This window comes from Danio rerio, chromosome 13 (genome assembly GCF_049306965.1).
Source record: "Danio rerio strain Tuebingen ecotype United States chromosome 13, GRCz12tu, whole genome shotgun sequence".
Classification (NCBI taxonomy): domain Eukaryota; kingdom Metazoa; phylum Chordata; class Actinopteri; order Cypriniformes; family Danionidae; genus Danio; species Danio rerio.
Genome location: NC_133188.1, coordinates 41,651,959 through 41,673,881, shown reverse-complemented (window position 1 = coordinate 41,673,881; position 21,923 = coordinate 41,651,959). Strand labels below are relative to the sequence as shown.

Sequence of the window (21,923 nt, the reverse complement as noted above, 5' to 3'; positions counted from 1 at the left end):
CACTGTAATTCACACGTGAGTCCAGCTGCACTCTCATAGGGAGAAAATGAAAACAAAACCATCACTGCAGCAAATTATAAAAGCAACACTGACGACCCATATCTCCAAACAATTCATGTTCTCCCACTTGGCAACACAACGTGGCGTCTCTCTGGTAAAAAGGAAGCTGTCATGCATATTAATAAAGTTGCATCGCATACTTAAAGTAATAAAGTAATGTGTAATAAAATTAAATGACACAAGGGAAAAGTATTGAACACACGAAGAAAGGAAGGTGTAGAAAGGCAGGGAAAGTCCAGACAGCAGCTGAACTCTCTCAGTAGTTCTTCAGCAACCCTCTGCCCTTTATCATTGTAAAATATTATTAGCTGCTTCAGTACAACATTAGCAAGATGATAAAGATAAAGCCAGGGTGGAGATTTCAGCAAGACAATGATCCAAAACACAGCCAAGGAAACTCTCAAATGCTTTCAGAGGAAGAAAATCAAGTTGTAGAATGGCCCAGCCAATCATCTGACTTGAACCCAATAGAAAATACAAAATAAAGACGAGACAAGACTTACAGAACCATCTAGAATTTCACACTCTGTTAAAGTCTGTGAAAAAAATCACATCTGAAAAATTAAAATGTGACTTCATTCTCCATATGAGAGGCATCTTCAAACTGCCATCACCAAAAAATGCCTTTTATATAAAGTATTAAATACGTTTAAATAGTTCAGCACTTTCTCAATACATAACTAATTCTTCAGAATTGCTTTGATTTGTTTTATTGTTTGGGTTTTTTCAAAAATCTGGTTCAATTTCATGTCAACAGCTCCTTTAGAAATATTGTTTACAGGATAAACATGACGTGTTCAATATTTATTTCCCCACCTGTATAGCATATGTTGTATAAGTTGTATTTCTTAAATCTTTTTACTAAAAGATTGTCACACTTGAATATTACTAAATGTTCTATATCTGCAAACCATCTGTGCAGGGTCTAATTTACATTCATAAAGAGAACAAAGTCTAAAAGTGATTACACAGTAAACACGTTGTGAATCCTTTCATGTGCAGGCCTTTGGCGTGGTCAACACTTCAGACAAACAGTTTTTGAGCCGTCAATAGAGAAAAGCTCTCTGCTTATTTTATGATTTCAAATCTTTGTTCTGTTTCTCGCAGCTCTTATTGACGGGAGGCGTCGTCGAAACAGATGTTCTGCAGTGCAGCCCTCAGCTAATTTTATCTGGACATCAAATCGATGCGTAATCATTATTGGAGGCTTTGCCACATGGAATGAAACATTGAAGTAAGATCAATCCAGCTTGAGCGAATCTCCGCAAACAGCAAAGCGGTTTCATTTGTGATCAGCCCTGGAAATTGCACTTGGAATGGCAATAATTAAAGGGCGGAACTTGTTGTGCAGAAACTGGATATCTGCTTTTTTCATCCATTACTGGGAAATTGCATGCAACATAATTGGGAGCATTGTCTAATTATAACTAATTATGTTTAATTGACTACTCATAAAACGGTTCTTTTTCTGTCAAAAATTTCTGACTGTCACTCCAAAAAACAGTTAAGCTGCCGACAGCATCCAGGACTCTGGAACATTTACTGTTGTAAATTATCATCCATCTGCAGCACAGACTTGCTTTGTGTGAACTTCTGTTAAACTCCAATGAGATCAATGAGTTGGCACCGTTCTTCTCACAATTCAACTAATATCTATCTAATATGAAAGGCAACTTAGTAGAATTAACATTATTTTCAGTAGATCCTGAATAACACCTAAAACTCTACCAAACTAATCAGTGAATTCAGTACATGCTTATGTTTATTAAAAAAATGTCTACACTGTAAATTTTTTTTAAAAAAAGCAGTCGAAAGAGATAATCTGTTCACGGAAAAAATTCACGGAATTACAATCAAAAACTGTAAAAAATTCAGAACATACAGTCAAAATTTATTAAAATTACAGTTTATTACTGTTGATAATTTATACTGTGAAAAAACTGAAGAAAAAAACTGGTAATTGCTGCCATTTTACTAATTATTACTGCAATTATGCAAATTATTGCTGTGATTTTACAAATTATTACTGTAAATATAATTTATTATTGTATTTATACAAATTACTTATTGTGATTTTAAAGATCATTACTGTAATTATACAGGTTATTAATGTAAGTATACACATTAATTAATGTGATTAAATGATTATTACTGTAATTATGCAGGCTAATACTGTAATTATACACAATAATTAGTTTGATTATACAGATTAATTCATGTAATTATGCATAAAATCTCTAAATATTCCATACATTTTCCTACTATTAACATATATTTAAAACAGATAAAAAAATGTTATTAAAGAATGATTAAAAAAAGCTTAGGTACAAATTATTGCTGTTGTCATAAAACCAACCCAGGCTCATTCTGTAAACGTCGTCCCATAGACGTTTCTGGAGACCGCGAAATACGCCGCGGGAGGTACGTATTTGTGCAGTTTTTGTTTTCATGAATCCGCGAGAGGCCACTATGCACTCTTTTTCGCATCTTGAACGTCTCTCGCGTGAACTCATAATAGGCCACTTTTGAACGACTGTCCGTCCGACTGGCTGAATGATTGACTGGGCGACCGGCCAATCGACCGACCCACCCTCCTCCTCCTTCCTTAAACTCAAGCAGTTTTACTAATTGACCCCCGCTTACTTCCCTAAACCCAACCAGCAATTTACAAATAAAAGCCGTCCAGAAAAAGAAAAGCCATCGTCTGATTTTTACCACGTTTTCGAATTTGACCATATTCTCAGCCTGTTATTCACTCGTTCACTTTATTTTTTGGATTCTGTTTTTGTCATACCTAATTTCTGGAACCGCTCTTCCCCAAACTCGAACCCAGTCATCGTCGTCGTGGTCAGCTCCTTTCTGCATCTCAAGTCCGCCGACGTACATGACGAGCTAACTGGACAGACTGGTTGTGGCGGGAAAGCTCCCAACAGGTGGTAAGCGGTAAAAGGTAAGCAGTCAGCCATAAATATAACTATAAACGATAATATAGTTTAACAAATATTTTTAGCATATGTACGTTAAACTCAAAAACAATTTGTTTGAAAAATTACAAAGTTGTTATACATCAAATTTGTTCAATTATTTTTATTCAATAATTTTTTTCTTTTACAAATAACACATTTACTCATCATTTAATAACAAAACCAAGGTTAGTGTCATGTAAGGACGCCTGCACAACAAAGTTGAAGGTCAAATAACAGTTTATTAAGAGGTTCGTGTTGCAAGTAACGGTTGAAACAGGAACAGGTGCATACAGATAATTCCAAGCATAAAGGTAGCAAATAAAATAACACAGGGGTCAACTGCGGCAAGGCAATGGGAAACGTGTCATAATGCTCACTAAACAGTTTAAGACTCAGCAGCAATATGTGTGTGCTGACTTTATAGTACTTGAAATCAGTTCAAACAATCTTCTGACTGTGTGTAATCAGTTAGACTTAGGAACCATTGAGTGTGAGGTGCATGCTTGGAGTTGTAGTTCATTAAAGTAGAGTGTGTGTAGTTTTCCAGCAATCCGCAGCCGCCAGCTCACTGGTGATTGTAACACCTGTTTCACACCGCAAGCGTCAGCGGCGCGTGAGCAGAGCGTGAGCAGCGCGTATGTCGAGCAGTAGCAGCACGCAGGCGTTTGCCTTTCACACCAGCTGCGTCTGCAGCGCGCAGCTCTTCGGCAGCTGCTGCTGAGATCAACCTATCTCTGTCTATTCTATCTAGTTACCCCTCTATATACAAATACACTTTTTAAACTTTTCATCTGTACCAAGGCCCCTCCTATGCTGTTTCATTAACCTGCAAATGTTTATTTTACAAATTTTATAGATCAAATAGTACTGTATGCTTCTAAAGCTAACTTATATGAGAATTGTCTACAGTCAGAAGACTGTAGACAATTGTGATATCATGTCATTTGTTTTTTGATTATCAGGTTGCTGTAGACCTAGTTATAATCATATTTATACAATATAGTTATAATGATATTTATACATGATCAAACTAGTGTTACTTTCTCCGCTTCAGTGATGTCCAGCGGCAGAATAACAGCTCGTTAATTCATGCTCGTGCAGTTGATGAGACGGACAAAAGTAATTAATGCATGCCATTCTTTTAGTTATTTTCGTGTTGTCAGATTCACAGTGCAAACAGCTCCCGGTAGGAATAATTCGAGTGAACATAAAACAAAGCCGATTAAAACTTTCTTGCTCTGCTAGCTGCACAGAACACAGCGAGCTCACATAATCCAGCATGCATGTCGCACTACACTACCCACAATACACTTCGCTATGGACTACAAATCACGTAAATATTCCATTTCCCCTCTCCTACAACACTAGTGTGCAACTTAAGCAAAACTGATAGTAAAATAGTTTTACATTTGGTTTTGTAGTTCGGGCCTAAATAAATGTTTGTTGCCGTTTTTTAATCGTTTTAAGTTCATTTAAATGACTATATATAAACCATTTGACATTATTAACGTATTTATTGGGTAAAATTGTTAGTTTTTACTTTCATTCAATGTGTTTTGGTCATTCTCAATGCACTGTCACTTTAATTGAGCGTGAGCAGCGCGTCAAAAATAGACCCAGCGCCAAAACTATCGCTGCACTGCTGCTTCGGCGACGCTCACGCCTCGCTCTGACGCGCTGCTGCTGCGTGCGGTATGAAAGCTCTAATCTGTTAACATGGACGCCGAAAACACACGCGCTGCTCACGCTCTGCTCACGCGCCGCTGACGCTTGCGGTGTGAAACAGGCGTAACAATTAGCATAGCTACATTGTTAGAGTAGTAAAACAACATAATATAGTTAACAGTGCATGCATTATATGCAGCCTACAAACAATAGGCTATGGCTATGTATTATTTGACATTATTAACCTCATGCTAATTTTCTTATGATTACTATCTTCACTAAAAACAATTTGACAGAATTTCTGTTTCCCTGTTTTTACAGGAATAATCTGTAAATATCAAAATAAAATTATGTGGTACTCTGAAAATACAGAACATTTCCTTTAAAAAACAGAAAAAAACGTAATACCAAAATACAAGCAATAACTGTAAATTTAATGTTAGAATTTTTTTTTTTATTACAGAAAATATCTATAAAACAACAGGTATTTTACTGTATAATGAAAAAACTGGAAAATTCTGTAAAAAAATACATACAATTACCTGTAAATGTTTCTGTTTTACAGTGCAGCCTAAGTGCTTTTCAATATTAAAAAATACAAAGACATGCTCAAGATGAATTGGATGAACTAAATTGGCCACAGTTCATGAGTGTGTAAGGGTGTTTCCCAGTGCTGGGTTGCAGCTGGAAGGGCATCTGCTGTGTAAAACATATGCCAGAGTAGTTGGTGGTTCATTCTGCTGTAATATAGAAATAGAGACTAAGCCAATGGAAAATGAATGAATGCACAATATAAACATAATAACATTATATAAATTAACAGAGCTAAATCAACAGAACATAGCAGGAAACTGACATAATATCAACAAATACACCAGCTCACACTGAAGAGCAAGTAAGTGCTCTCTTAAAAGTGCTATAAAATGACCTAGTGGTGTACAAAATAAACACCAGGTCATTACAGAGGTGGCTCAAATCCAGCTGAAAAGGCATGGTCACCTTCAGATTTTAAGCAGAATTTTGGGATATTTAATAAATATTTTTGGCATGACCTCAATGGCCGACTTGTAGAATAAATCTGAATCATGTTCAAAATCTATTCAGCTGCTAGACCACTGGCAGTCTTTGCAAATGCTAGCACTGCAAATACACTAACCTGTTTCTTGGCCCAGACAACATTGTAATAATAAAATCATGTAAAACATGCTTTAAATCAAATGACACATTTTGGGACTCGTTTTATTTTTGCAATATTTCTTATCTGAAAGAAACCTTCCTTTACCTCAGAGCTCACCTGCTTATCAAATTTAAGCTCTGAATCAAAAACACTTCAAGGTTTCTTACTTACTTGTGAAAATCTGAAGCAATGCATTTAGACCAGTTAAAATGGACAGGGTGATGGAGTCACATATTAGGCATTTAGTTTTCACACCAAACCCTCGCCAACACAAGGATAACAATCAAACTCCACACAGAAATGCCAAATGACCCTGCCGGTACTAGAACCAGCAACTCTGTAAAACATGTAAAATCGCATCTTAAATGTAGTCAAAGAAAAACAAAGGGAAAATGCTTTGGAGGAATAAAACACTAAACTTAAAAGATCTCTGGCCACAGTGGTGCACCCAGTTAAAAACATCTTCAGAATGCTGCAAACACACCATGAGTCATGTGACAAGAACTTACTGATCCGCTTGGAATATACAATATTCAGACTAAAGGTCACACAGGGCTTTTCCTCCCATAGACTTCCATTCATACGCAGGCGAATGCGTCAGACTGGAAACGCAGGGTCATGAATCCAGTTTCGTAGGATGCTGCGGTGCAAAGTTCAAGCTTGGTGAACTCTGACCTGCGAAATCGCATCACTTGACTGCGTGAGACCAATCGAGTATCAAAACACGACATCTCCGGACAGAAATTTAAGACATGGAGCTATCGCTCGGTTTAAAAAAATGTCTAATAAGCTTGTTTAATCCCGCCCCTTTTTGCAGCGCCGCACGACAGAATATCGCATGCTCAAACTCTAATGTGAGCGCAGCTTAATTATCTCAGACAAACACTGCAGTGCTTTTTAATATTCTCCATAAACAAAACTGCCTTCAGAATTAAAGCAATGTTTTGTCAGCTTATCACCCAAATCCCCTGCCACCATCCCTGACCCCTAATGCACTTAATTAAAGAGATCATTTAACAAAGTAATGAAAATTCTGTCTATATTCGTTCACCCTCCACTTATTACTGTACCTGTCTGTCTTCTCTTCCTTGGTTAAAACAAAATTAGACAGTATTTTGAAGAAAGTGGTAAATATGTAATCATTGACTTCCACATAGTAGGTTTTTTCTCTACTATAGAAGTCAATGGTTACAGGTTTTCAGCTTGTTCTTTAAAATATCTCCTTTTGTATTCAACAGAAGAAAGAATTTCATAAAGGTTTGGAACCACTTGAGGGTAAAAAATAAAGTGAGGTCATTTTCATTTTTTTGGTGAACTATCCCTTTAAGAGCTAAGTAACGCAAGACTACACGGCTGAATTGGATAATTAACTTCTGAAACCTTTTACTGCGCCTTTCTGAAAGAGCGAACTACGAACTTTGCTGATGTTCATTATGAAGCACTGAACAATGCATCATGAATTACGGTAACCAACGTTTTTTGCATCGCGGCTGAAGTCGACATGGCCAGTGGGTTCAAAAACCCAAGGACATGAGGTGAATGGCGGCAGGTGCGGTGGCACTATCCCAGGATCTAGGACAGTAGATTTCCTCCAGCTGGCCGAAAGCCTTTCCCCCAGGCGGCTGCGCAACCAGCTACCTGAACCAAGGTGAGACCCTCCGCGCACCGGGGGGAACTTGAATCTTAATGTAAACCGACTCATCTATAAATGATGGCAAGCGGCGATTAATCAAAATTTGACAATGTGTATGGCGGGGTGGCGGAGGTCAGGGGTTCTTTTTTCCCCTTCGGTGCTTTGGAGACTCAGCCTTGTTTCTTCTCAGCGGTTTGTGAGTTGCTCGGTATCAAAGCAGCACAGCGCAGTGGCATTCACAGCCTCAAAGCCAATGTTTCATCTCTATAGCTCTGATGAAAGTAGAAGTACCGAAATCAATCATTTATAGTGCAATGTTACAACATCTATGCTGTTTAGGGGTGTAACAATACACTTGGTACGATTCGGGTTGATGCATGATACATGATACAATATTGTTAAGATATTGCAGACAAAGCTATAACAGAGATGGAATTGTGGTTTTAAGACAAATAAAAAGCAGGTAACAGGGCTTTGCCACAATTTTTTTTTCTTATTTAGGATTTAAATTAATTTATTACCATTACCATTTGCAAAAATCTAAATAAAACAAGACATTTTTATTATGTTTCCATTTCTCACGTAAATTTGTTTTTAAAGTAGCCTTGCTTTGAGGATTTAGTTTTTGGAAAGAAGGCAAAATGACTAATTAAGAACAAAAATGCAGTGTGTTGAGCCTTAAACCTAATAAATGAAATTATTGTTTATCAGTCTGCCTTACATCAGCACTTCTCTTTGATTTTGTTTAGCAGGATTTTACTTTTCTGTCAGATATGTGACTGCCATCATTCACAATCTTTAGTTATTTCATTACTTTAGTAATATAGAACATTTTAATGTGGTCATGTCATTAGCCCATAAGCATTTCCTGCTTGTTATCAAACTATTTCATAACTGCGACAAGAGGCAATTCAATCATAACTTAATGTTAAAACAGCTAACTTAACCCTTTCATGCATGAATTATGAAAAACATTATCTGGATAATTATAATTTTTTTTTATCTTTAATACGACAGTAAAATTGAAATACATTTTCATTTTTAGAAAATTTGTTTGACTTAAAAATTATTTAACTCCCCACGTACGTGGACACCATGCAGCAAAGGTGTAAAATGGGACAAAGACATAGCTGACAATATGAAATATTGTGTTTTTTTAGTGGCCTGTTATTCCATTCATATCAGTAGTTATATATGCAGAAACATTTGTAGTATGGGTATGCTATTTTCTTTTTTCAATTATTCTGTACTGACTTCTTGACCTATTCTTTCCCTGTTTAGAATGCAAAATGTAATTTGTTTCCATATATATATATAAATTCAGGGCATCTGTAAAGACATTTAACTAAAAGTACTGTTAAGTTTGTTTTGGTCATGAATTAATCCATAGAGAAATGGTTACATTCATATTTGTTATTGTGCTCCCCACAAGTTTGAAATATACCCATACCTACTGTTTTTGTTAGAATTGCCTGTATTTTACTACTCTATCCTGCTATCATCCCGTGTAATATATCATATAATTTACCCAAGTATGTCATTTTTATTTTGATGTATTGATGTCCTACTGTCTGTTTACTACTGAGAAAACGCATGCGTGCTCGAAATGTAGTAAACAGAAACTGCATAGGCTGTGAAAAACAGCAAAAAAAATTGTAAATAACATTCGGTCTGTTACACAGAGCGATCATTTTGGAGCCGTGGGGTAAGTATGACTTGCATGTTTTTTTTTTTTGTTTTTTGTTTTTCCTCAAAGTGACGGGAGTCATGACATGAGCTGCACTTGGCAGTGAAAGTGAAACCAACGAGTAAACAAATGTCTCAGTAAAAAAATGAAATGGTCTAATAATAATTCAACTTCAGATTTCAACTTCGGAATTTTAACAATTATAATAGTTGTATTTTGATCACTTTACTGTGCACACCAGGACAAATTTAAAGTCTGTTTAGGTCCACCATTCCCAGCCTATACAAAATTTAGCAATTTAACAGTTGTTGTTTAATCGTATTGTTGATTCCTAATGTGAAATTTAATCGTTTGCTTGGCAAACACTTTTGGAGAATTTGTTGCATCCACATTCAATCAGAATGCCTGAGCATACTGCCTAAGAGGCATTTCAAAGATGGCTGTCCAATTGGGTTGTGCCGATAGACGATGCCATTGTCCCTCGCCGATGGCAGTAAAAACAATCAAAATGCATGCACTACAGTGAACTCCAAACAAACTCTCGTCTCCTCCACCAGCTGTAGGAAAAGCCTTCGATGCAGATCATGGTGCCCTATTCATGCCAGAGTCCCGGTGAAAAAAGTTATTGACAGGTGGTAATTTGTGTGTAATTTTATTTATTTATGGTTTGGTTATGGGTAAAGCAAAGACCATGTGGGTCAGGTAGTGAAAACGGTAGGCTATAATTAGGTAATTTTTTCTGAATTAATTGTTATTTAACAGCGACCTCCGACTATGACAACGATGGCATTGTCCATTGCGATGTTTCACATTAGACATTGTACGATGCCAAATTGGTCAACATCGCCCAACCCTACCGTCCAATGAAATTACTTTCCTTAAAGGGACTTTGTATTACTGTTGTTGTTTGACCATATGTTTGAGATAAAAAAAAAATAATGGCCTTCTCAAATCGTGATCTTGATTTTAAGCAAAAAAAATTGTGACTCATTTTAGCCAGAATTGTGCAACCCTACTTCAAATTTCAGATTTTCAAATATTGAACAATATCTCAGCCAAGTATTGCCTTACCCTAACAACATGCACATCAAAGAAGGCCTCATTTCAACTTTCAGATGACATTATTATTATTTTTTAATCCACACTTATAAGAATTGTACGATCTTCTAGATTTATTTTTGGTGAACCTACATATCATACATATCTGCAGTTCATTACTCTTCTATTGCAATCAACTGTGGCATATTACTGTTGTGCAATACACCCAATTCGTTTAATAGATATTTCACACAACATAATTGTACTTTTCTTTCCATGCCTATGTGGTTTAACAAAACCAGTTGACAATGGTCTAAAAACCATTGAAATGCATCAATAAACATTTACATGATCTCAATATTTTATTCTTTGCAATTTCATCATTAAATCTTCTGAGTTTGTTGACCCTGACTGCAACATTTTTGGAGCTTTGGTCATTTTGTCACAACAGGGCAAAAACTGTGTGATATTTATGTATTGTGATGTTACAGAGATGATGTTGAGTGCTCAGTGATCCTTTCTAATATTGATTGGAAATATGGAGTTTGCACATGAAGCTTAATGAGGCAAAAACTAACAAACATGTACAGACCATTGAGCTGCATCATCCTCTTAACACAGTTCTCTCTTGAAAATAGCGCATGGCCACATTCATTCTTGAACAATTTCAAATTCAAACCACAACATAAACATTTATATTATGTGGTATTGTTAACGGGATGCAAATTGTTGACTTTTTTTATTAAATTTTTTTTATTAGATGAGACCAAACAAAGATGACGCCAAAGCCATCAAAGTTAATGGTAGACAGAAAAATAGACAACCATCCAATTTTCTAAATTTCAAGTTCGCTTAGCCCCATTTAAAGTTCTTCTGAATAGTAAAAGAGAAGATTTTAAAGCATATTTCAAGAGTTGTTTATCCCGGGGCACATTATGATAACTTTATGATACAAAGAGATATTAACAGTCATTAAATTTAGATTACACTTTTTCAAGACACTTTCAATATTTGTAAACCTGATTAAAATAACTGCAAAATCCTTGGTGAAAAATGCTAAAAACTTCTAAAGTCAGCATTTTGCTTTAAGATTATATTCAAGAGTTTGGCATGCTGTACCGGGCTCAGGGCTCACTCTTGTTTGAACGGCAAAAGGGGAGTTTGAGCTCAGGTAGGTCTCGAGAATTCCCTTGCATATTTACAGCTAATGACGAGTTAGTCAGTGCTATAGAGAGATATATTGCTGATTAAGAGCTAATCCATGATGGCAATTTGGTTAAGTCAATTCTCTTATGTAGCACGTCTTTGGATGGTGGGAGGAAAACTGGGGGAAACCCATGTGAACACACTGTTAAAAAAATCCTGGGTACCTTAAACCTGTGTGCATAACTTATAAAATTAAGCCAGAACATGATTAACTTGGTTTAATAAGTTACAATGAACTAAAAACAAACTATCATAACTAATTATTCATATCATTTTTACAGTGCATGGAGAGAACATGTAAACTCCACAGAGAAACATTGACCAGTCTGGTAAAGGCTTACCACTGGGTCTCCGTGCTGCCCTATCTAGGAAAAGGAAGGAGGAGTAGGGGTGGAAGAAGGGATTCTTCAAGACGAAGATAACTGAGGTAAGAAACTCTGGTTATTTATAGTGAGTTAGAATTAATTTGATTAGTGCATCATGTGTCAGCTAATGCGAGACCAGCCGTGGTCAATCATAAGCATGTGATCCTCTCAATTAGCAAGAAAAAGTTTTATAAATGTTCCTCTAATGTAGATCTTCATTTTTTTTATTTATATAATTTATTTGACGAAAAGAGACACAACTGAAATGTAATTACTGTTCAATGGTATACATCAATCTGGCAAGCATGGCAAAGTGCCAGTGATGAAAACACTGACCAAAAATATGGAGTTTAGTGATCTCTACTGAGATATTCAGATTTAAGTTTTTTTTAGGCCAATGTTCATTGAAGCTCAATATGCTTATTTTTTGGTGTGACAACCTTGATGTTGACCTTAAACTTTGTTGGTGTCACTATTTAGGACCGTGGTTTTCGAATAAATGCAAAGCCTACATCCTGTTTTTATCTTTCCGTATTTTACGTTATTTGAAATTATTAAAATTGCTATTAATTTTTCAGAATTTTCCCATTGGGGAAAAAAAGAGTTTTTTTTTATTTCTCGAAAACTGAAAAAATAAACTCCAGAGAAATTAACAGTTCTTTGCAGTGAAGCGTTAATCTCTCTGGAGTTTATTTCTCCAGTTTATATTAGTAAGATTTCTAGATTAATTACAACATTACAGTTTTTGTCATGAATGGGGTTTCTTCATGTGGCCAGATCTCGTATGACGAGATCTCACAAGATTAAATTGTGATGAGATTTTTCATCCAGGTGAAAAGTTGTCTTATGAGTTGTGATGTTATGATGGAGTGTGAGGGAGAAATTAGCACTGAAGATTGGAGAAAAAAAAAAAACTGCAAATCAAGTATTTTGCACACACCTGGCTACCCAGGCTGGCTTTGAAATTGCACGAGTCACTCAGTTAGGAGGGTGAGTGTGATGTAACTGCTTTTTTTTAATTTGTGGAAGTTGATTTTTCATTATAAGTCAGTCAGTAGAGTTTATAGCTACATATTTTGCTGTGTTTGTATATCCTTTACGACATACAATTTATTAAAATAGAAATAAAAAACTATTCATTACAACTTTTTAAAAAACACCTAAAATGTTTTGCATTTTGTTTTTTTCAGTTGAATAAAAATGTATTTTTCATTCATATATTAGCAAATACTTTGCTAATAATTAAAATTATCAAAAAAAATGTGTGTGTGTGTGTGCGTGTGTGTGTGTGTGTGTATATATATATATATATATATATGTATATATATGTATATATATGTGTATATATATATATATATATATATATATATATATATATATATATATATATATATATATATATATATATATATATATATATATATATATATATATATATATATATATATATATATATATACACACACATACACAGTTGAAGTCAGAATTATTAGCCCCTCTTTGAATTTGTTTTTCTTTTTTAAATATTTTCCAAATGATGAGCAAGTAAATTTTAACAGTATGTCTGATAATATTTTTTCTTCTGGAGAAAGTCGTATTTGTTTTATTTTGGCTAGAATAAAAGCATTTTTTTTTATTTCTTTTTAAAGCCATCATTATACAATGACTTGCCTAATTACCCTATCCTGCCTTGTTAACCTAATTAACCTAGTTAAGCCTTTAAATGTCACTTTAAGCTGTATAAAAGTGTCTTGAATAATATCTAGTAAAATATGATTTACTGTCATCATGACAAAGATAAAATAAATCAGTTATTAGAAATGAGTTATTGAAACAATTATGTTTAGAAATGTGTTGGAAAAATCTTCTTGCCAAAACATAAATTGGGGAAAAACTTAAACAGGGGGCCTAAAAATTTAGGCGGGCTAATAATTCTGAATTCCACTGTATATAAAATTTTGTGAGCATTTTATGATTTTTTTTTCTCAGTTGAATAAAATATATAAATTTTTATATTTTATCATTAAAGAGGTCCTCAAAATGGGTTTGTTTATTTATTTATTTTGGAGATAATGAATATATATGTGAAATATATATTTAAACATTTAAATATGAATGCAGCAGAAAGACATACAACTTAACAAGTTATCTATCCACTTTTGTTGGCTCAACACAATAGTTTGCTTTACATCAGCAAAATTGCACATTGTTGAGTGCAATTTTACAATGGTTCAGTGTGGCTGTCACCCTTCCGTTATTATATATTATTTGCGTAAAAAAACACATTGCTGTAATGCAGCATTAATAGGTGCAAGCAAGGTACTTATTGTGTTCTCAACTCTATTCAAGCTCAGTTTAATTAACAGAGACCCACGGAGAACAGAAATAATGAGACACTTTGACTCTAAACATCCACTGTCACTAAAAGGTCACGCAAAGGCCAAAAATGCGAACAATCAGTTTTATCTCCATAAACACTTAATGGCATGACCTTTTTGGCAACAGTTTTTGACATGTTTTGTCATATCTCTTTGGTGCCAGTGTTTATCTTCAGTATGTTGGTAATATGCAGCAGAACAGCCAATGTATTGAGTGTTTATGAAGAAATCTTCATGCACAGGAGTCAATCAACAACCAATACCATCGTATATTTTTTCTTTCCAAGGTGTTTTGGCTGGAAACACACAAATAGCTGCCACTGGTAGAGCATAGAGATGCATACTAATGAAGGAGATATTTACGATTCTGGCCCAGGAAGATTCGCTCATATTTCTCCTCATTTCCACCCCACCCAGGAGCAGCTGTGGCAATAATTTCCCAAATTGGCCATTGTGTGTTCAATTTCTTATAAGACACCTCCATCACCTGCATCTACCAATTGAACAAGCTCTGGCACAACCAGTATGGCAGTAATGCCACGCTCAGTTCCTTCCAACATTGTATATCACAACTTTGAAATGAATCAGGTAATGCATCTTAGAACTTTCTGAAAAGTAATTCATTCAGTCATTTTTTTTTCTTTTGTGACAAGTGATAAAGCGATTTTTGTAAAATTAAATCATATTGAATTAATTTGACAGAATGCTATAAGAAATGTATCCTCCATCCCTATTGAAAACAAACCGCATGAACTGATGTGTGAACTTGTCTCAAGCATCATGTGTCATAAAACAAAATGGAAAAGATGAAAATTCTTTACTCTTTTATATAATGAAAATCAAAATTTCTAAATGTCGATTTTTAGGTATACCAGCTTGACTCAAACCTTCAGGTTAATCAGATTTTTTCTGCTGCAGCATTTTCTATAAGACTTAAGCTGCAGTCACACTGCACATTTTTCCCCATAGACATCCATTCATATGCAAGCGAATGCGACAGACTGGAAACTCAAGCCACATGGGACAAATAGGTTGCTGTTGGAAGTGGTGTTAGAGAGGCCAGAAGGGGGCACTCAACCTGTGGTTTGTGTCAGTCCTAATGCCCCAGTATAGTGAAGGGGACACCATACTGTCAGTGAGCGTCATCTTTCAGATGAGACGTTAAACGAAGGTCCTGACTCGTCGTTAAAAATCCCATGGCACTTCGTGTAAATAGTAGGAGCATAACCCAGTTGCCCTGGCCAAATTCCCTCCATTGGCCCTTACCCATCATGGCCTCCCAATCATCCCCTCATCCCCATCCACCGAATTGACTTTGACACTCTCTCCACTCCCTCTATAGCTGGTGTGTGGTGAGCGCACTGGCGCTGTTGTTCTGTGGTTGCGGCCATATACAATAAATGCGCTACATGAATACACACTACTTAGTTTCTAATTTGCCAATTATTGCTAACAACCTTCATGCTGCAATATATAATTCATGTAAGAAACTAGCTAACAGAATGCTAAATAATGCTAGCAAGATGGTAATTAATGTTAAAATCCTTCTGTTTCTAACTTCATTTAGAAACGTACAACCAGCGTGTTAATTCGTGCTATAAACGTACAAGCAACATGCCATTTCACACAAGTAGCAACATGAAAATTGTTATTCATAAAATATTGGTCAAATATGCTAGTAACATTCTAACTCGTTCTATAATATTCTAGTAACATGCTAATGCAGGGGTGGCCAACCCTGTTCCTGGAGAGCCACCTTCCTGCAGATGTCAGTTGCTATCCATATCAAACACCTGAACCAATTAATTAGAACCTGAACACCACGTGATAATTATAGGCAGGTGTGTTTGATATGGGTTTCAACTGAAATCTGCAGGAAGGTGGCTCTCCAGGAACAGGGTTGTCCACCCCTGTGCTAATGCATTTCAAAAAACTACTAATATGTTAAGCACAAACAGATTCTTAGTAAAAACAAAATGGTATACTAATTAGCTAATGCTAACAATGTCAACTATGCTCAAATATCAAGGTAAAATACTTGAATGAATAAAAAAGCAAATCACTAATTTGTGAATGACTGAATGCATTGAATATGAATATCTAGACAATATTATGTACACAATGTAATTATTGACATATTTATTAAGATATTTTCAATTTACACAAATTAATACAATTACAGTACTGTTGATTCCTCATTGATTTCAAACATAGTGTAAAAATAAAATGCTCAACCTTTGGTCTGTGTGGGTCCTAACGCCCCAGTATAGTGAAGGGGACTCTATACTGCTCAGTGAGTGCCATCTTTTGGATGAGACGTTAAACAGAGGTCGTTAAAAACAAATTGTGGTTGTTAAAAATCCCTGGCCAAATTTTCCCACTTGCCTCTGTCCATCATGGCTTCCTAACCATCTCCATATCTTTATTGGCTTCATCACTCTGTCTCCTCTACACCAATCAGCTTGTGTGTGGTGTGCGATCTGGCGCAATATGGCTGCAATCGTGTCATCCAGGTGGATGTGGCACAGTGGTGGTGGATGATTCCCCCCCAATGTGTAAAGTGCTTTGAGTGTCCAGAAAAGGACTATATAAATGTAAGGTATTATTATTATTAACCTTAAACTGAGTCTGATTTCTCTCAGGGTTTTTTTTTCTTCGTTCTCGCCAATTGGTGAATTTTTTTTTTTTTCCCCCTCTCCGCTGTTGCCACGAGCTTGCATGGTTTGGGATCGGTAGAGCTATGCATCGATGGGTTTTTTGTTCAATTTGTTGTTGTTGAACTGAGCTGAACTTAAACACTAAATACTGATCTACACTGTTTCAATTTACTATGATATTTTATTTGAAGCTGCTTTGACACAATCAACATAGTAAAAATGCTATACAAATCAAGGTGAATTGAATTATTATTATTATTATTATTATTATTAATAATATTATTATTATATAACTCTCCTCAGGAAGTGATCGACTGACTGTACAATATACCCTACATTTATCAAGAAATGGCACTTTCCAACATCCTCAAACAAAACAGCAGTGTGCTGTGTCTCAGAGTTAATGGCGTAAACACAGTTAATGTGCACGCTTTCAAAACAGCTCCTCTGCAACAACAGGAATTAGCTCAAAAAACAGCCAGCCCCTCACACCGAATCGCTGTATTTGTGAAGTTATTTGTCACTGTCATGTCACTCATTACCATGCAGTTACAGTTTACTGATTACGCTTTTATCAAGTAAGCTTTGCTGTCAATGTGTGAAAACACATGTTAATTCAGTCTTTTAAACAGAACAAGAGGGAGAGAGAGAGAGAGAGAGAGACTGCATGCTGGCACCCAACCAGATTAAGACTTTCATAAAAGCAGAATGAAGGTGTGCCAAGAACGAGTGAGGTCACATCCCAACAGCCTGCCACCTGCCGAAAGCAGAAATGTATTACTTCACCTGAAAATCCAAGATACCTCTGGGGTCTCGGATAAGGTATGTTGTTTTGAAGGCAATAAAATATTCAAGGTGTTCGGGGAGGAAAAAGCAGAGCAAATAACATTTAAAAACAAACAATATTCTGAGCTTTACTCTCTGTCATAACTGTGGAATGACATTCAGACGCAGGTCATTTGAGCTCCAGCATTACATTTAACACCAGATGCGCAAATTTCAGCTGAAGATTTTGACTCTCCTCTATAGTTTCCCTCGAGCTCCTTCATCATTTGCGAGTCGCTGTGCTCCTCACAATGCTGATAAATAACTGCAGGGAAAATTGCTTTGGAAAAAATGAGAAAGGAATGACCTTTTGGCCACGCAAATGCCACTAACAAATCCATATAATTAGACAACCCGAGGCACCATGAGGGTAACAATTAAACCTAACCTCCAAATAATCTGCACTCTATAATCATGTAAGGGAAGTCGCTCTCAATGTTATGTCTTGAAGAAGACACAATTTGCAGAAGCATAGAAAGTCTTCTAAAATCATTAATACCTTACTTTAAGGCTCTGTGCCATTTTTTCAACCACAAAAGAAGAAAATAATAGACTCCAAATAGTTGACTTTACTAAAAAAACACTGTGTGGAAACTCATTGCATTAAAGCACTTGAAACTTTTTTTTTTAGACAAGTTAACTAAAAAGCCCATGTTTAATTAACATTTAATGAATGTTATTCATATATGGTTCAATGTATTTTAGAAAAAAAAAAAAAAAAAAAAAAAGCAGTACATCCTTGATAAACTGTCCGACGTGCACTTTTCTCTGGAGCTCAGACCAGGGTGTGTGTGCGTGTGGTCACGTGATCATGTGCGTTTTCAGCTGACACTGGGCTGTTCAGAAATGCTAGGTAAAACATGGTGTGGATGTGGATCATTAGCGTTCTAAAATGCCATTTTAATACTAAGACGTATTAGTGTAAATGGGGTCTAAGTATGTATTTTCCGCGAGTGGGTTTGCGACGGGGTGGGGTTGGTTTGGAGGATTGGCGATGCCGGCTCATCATCGTGTTTTCTATTGGCCATCGGCGATGAACGATGCCATCGTCTATCGGCCCAACCCTAATTGCAGCAGTAAGGAGATTGACAATATTCTTACATCCTTTTTTTTACTTACAGAGTGGCTTTTTGGTTTCTTTTCTTGTGCATCCCAGGCACTAGCACCCCATCGGAAAGATTTTTTTTTTTTTAGCATATAGGTAATTTAATCATTTAACCTCACACTTTGTAATGTTGCAATATGTTTTTGAATAATAATGGCTGGTTCCTTTAATTAAAAGCTCAGATTTGATTATCATAGTTGGTGTTGATAGAGTTTAAGGTTTACTGTATCATTATTACTGGCATCTTAAATTTTGCTTTGATTGTTCAGTATTTACGCTTTGTAACATTTTGTTTATCAGGTTCAAGAGTCTCTTTAACTCTTTTTTTTTTTAATTAAAATTAAAATGTATTATATTATAAAGATTAGATTATATAAGATTATATTAGATTAGTTATTCTGTTTAAATATTTTTGTTTTTGACTATTAAAACTATTTGCCTTAGTAATGCTGGTAAATTAAAACAAAGTGGTTAAATAAAAAAATCACTATATTCCTAAATATATTGTTAATGAAATATTCAATAATTATCAATATCGAATGATATTAAACATGAAATCGTGATATATCAGTGTTTCCTCCAGGATTTTTTTCCAGCTGTGGCGGCAGGCCTTTTTTTACACAGACCTACCAACTACTTTTGGCGTTATTTCAATGACAAATGTTGTAAGCGCAGTATTAGAAGTCGAGATCGCATTTATATAATAGCCTACGAGTATGCAAATCTCTTGCGTGCCGATTTCCTCTGCTAGTGCACAAAACTTCTTGCACTCCCACTCAAATATAAGCTGTTCAAGAGCACGCAGATCTTGTGCGCTCTCAAATAATTGCTGCTGAAGAGCGATTTAGTGTGTTTATGCAACGAGTATGTATCCAGCATTTATTAGATTTGCTAGGAATATATATATATATATATATATATATATATATATATATATATATATATATATATATATATATATATATATATATGAACGTCTCCAATAGACCCACAGTGAGGTATTAATGCGCCCAGAAGTAAAGTGAAACGGCTATACGTCGTGTTTGCTAGCCTCACGCATCATGCACCTTTCAGTCAGCCAGTCAGTCAGTCAGCATGTAACCTTAGAGGGTTAAACAAATGACGCACAGCACTACTACGATTACAGAAAAGTTTGCGCTGTTATAACTTACTTGCCCTTTAATATGTTTTGGTGCAGTTATTACCCGCTATTAAAAAAAAAAATTATTATGATTGAGAAGCTGTAATGTAGCTGTGGTGGGATGAATTTTGGCGTGGTGCCCCGCAATGGAAGAATGAATGTAGCGGAATCCATGTATATATATTTTGCAATATCGCCCAGCCCTATCTAATGTGTTACCCTTTATTTCATAGTGACTTTAAAATAGCAACTCAAAGCACTTTAAATGTATAAAGTATAGAAGTAAAATAAGAAAACAAGAATATATGCAAAAATTACCCAAAGAAAACTTAGACAAAATAATATTAAATAAAAATAAATATTTGAAATCCTATTAAAAGCACATAAAAGCTACCCTAAAAAGTAAGTGTAGGTAGTGTGGAGTCGATTAAATATGGAACACCTCCAAGCAGGACATTTTTTTTTAAATCTCTTTTTGTGGTCTGAAAAAGGAAAGAAAGGTATATGTAATACTACACTAGTGTGACTATGATGACTTGATTTGAATTTTTTTTCTGAACCATCCCTTTAAAACTTGCACACAGCACTTACAAAGTAAGATTGTCCTACTATATAAAGTTCTACGAGCTTGACACCCACCAGAGGGCGAAACGGGGAGCAATAGGGGTATGGCACACTACTCATGAGATGCTGCCTCTGGATGAAGGAAACGGTGTAATTAATGACTAGTTTGTGAGACAGCGCCACACAAGGGGTTCGGTTGGATTTCGCTCTCCTCTTTTGACAAACAAGCTCCGTCCCGCACCGAGAGGTTGTAAGCCCTCCTTTGGTGAGGCGCCCTTGTACCGTGGTGTTGGTGTGTCCTCAGTAATTAATCCCATGTTTGCCATGATGCTGAAACAACCTAGATAGCTCCAGCTGGTAATTGATCTAAAGAGAATGCTTCTCAGACACGGCGAAGGGGCGAGAAGGAGACTTAGGATTCACACAAAAAAAGAGGTCGTAAGGGGTCAGGGGTACTCTAAATGAATCACTCAACCTTCATGTCGTTCCAAATCTGTATGATTTTTTTATCTTCTGCAGAACACACACACACACACACACACACACACACACACAAATACATGTTTCGTACTCTTTATTGGCCTATAATGTACAATTTTGCATACTCTAAAAAACACTTGAAGAGTTCATAGGCAAAAACCTTTTAGTGCCATCTGAAATTATCCTCTAAAATGAGCATTTCTTTCAAGCTTGTATGTCTAGAATCAGTAATTTCACCTTTATGGCAAAGAATATGTTATTTTCATTGTCTTTTAACATGAAATGATAATTCAATGAGGCTGAGAAAAATGCTCACTGTAGAAGAGAACTCCATATGGCACTTCTCTTTACTTATAACATGTCCTTACCCTAGCCCTATCCCAAACCCAACCTTACAGGAAACCTGTAGAAAATTTTAATGTGAAAAGGCCCTGTTTAATATGATTATTTAACCATTTTGAATTGCGAGAAAACAGGGCATGTTGTTATGAACCACTATAAGATTGCAATACAGTGCCTAGGTCATATTTATGTCTCAAAATTGTCCCCTCATAATTCACCAAACCAGCACACATACACACACACACACACACACTGAGATCCCATAGACGTAATTATTTTTATACTGTACAGACTGTATACACTTTAAAAAAATGTTGGGTCCCACACCATTCCTTTCATGCTGTCCCAACACAAACTGTTTAAGATGATATAATAATTTTTACAAATTGAAGTGAATTGAATATAAAACAATTAAGTTGTCCCAAAAAACAAACGAAAAAAAAAAAAAAAAAAAAACGTAAGAATCGGGTTGTTTCATCTCATTTTAAATTCAGTTTAATAAATTTGTTTGAACAAGTGTCAAAGTCTTTTTGTGTGTCTGGGTGTGTGTATTCGGTCCTTTTCCCTCCAACTCAAACTTTAATCCCTACCCTCACAGAGAACATTCTGCAGTTTTGCATTTTCAAAATACTTT

General features: G+C 35.7%; 1 protein-coding gene across 3 annotated transcripts in view; it reads left to right on the top strand.

Annotated features, from left to right (window-relative positions):
* The first annotated feature begins 7,258 nt into the window (after positions 1 to 7,258).
* Positions 7,259 to 21,923, top strand: part of eys (eyes shut homolog) — a 522,196-nt gene continuing 507,531 nt past the window's right edge. For 2 of the 3 annotated variants that reach the window (XM_073920212.1, XM_073920209.1), the window contains exons 1-2: positions 7,259 to 7,516; positions 11,714 to 11,859. The gene's annotated coding sequence lies outside the window, so the exon portion shown is untranslated. Of the gene's footprint in view, positions 7,517 to 11,713; positions 11,860 to 17,464; positions 17,655 to 21,923 lie in introns of all 3 variants that reach the window. The other variant, XM_073920210.1, reaches the window with a different exon arrangement.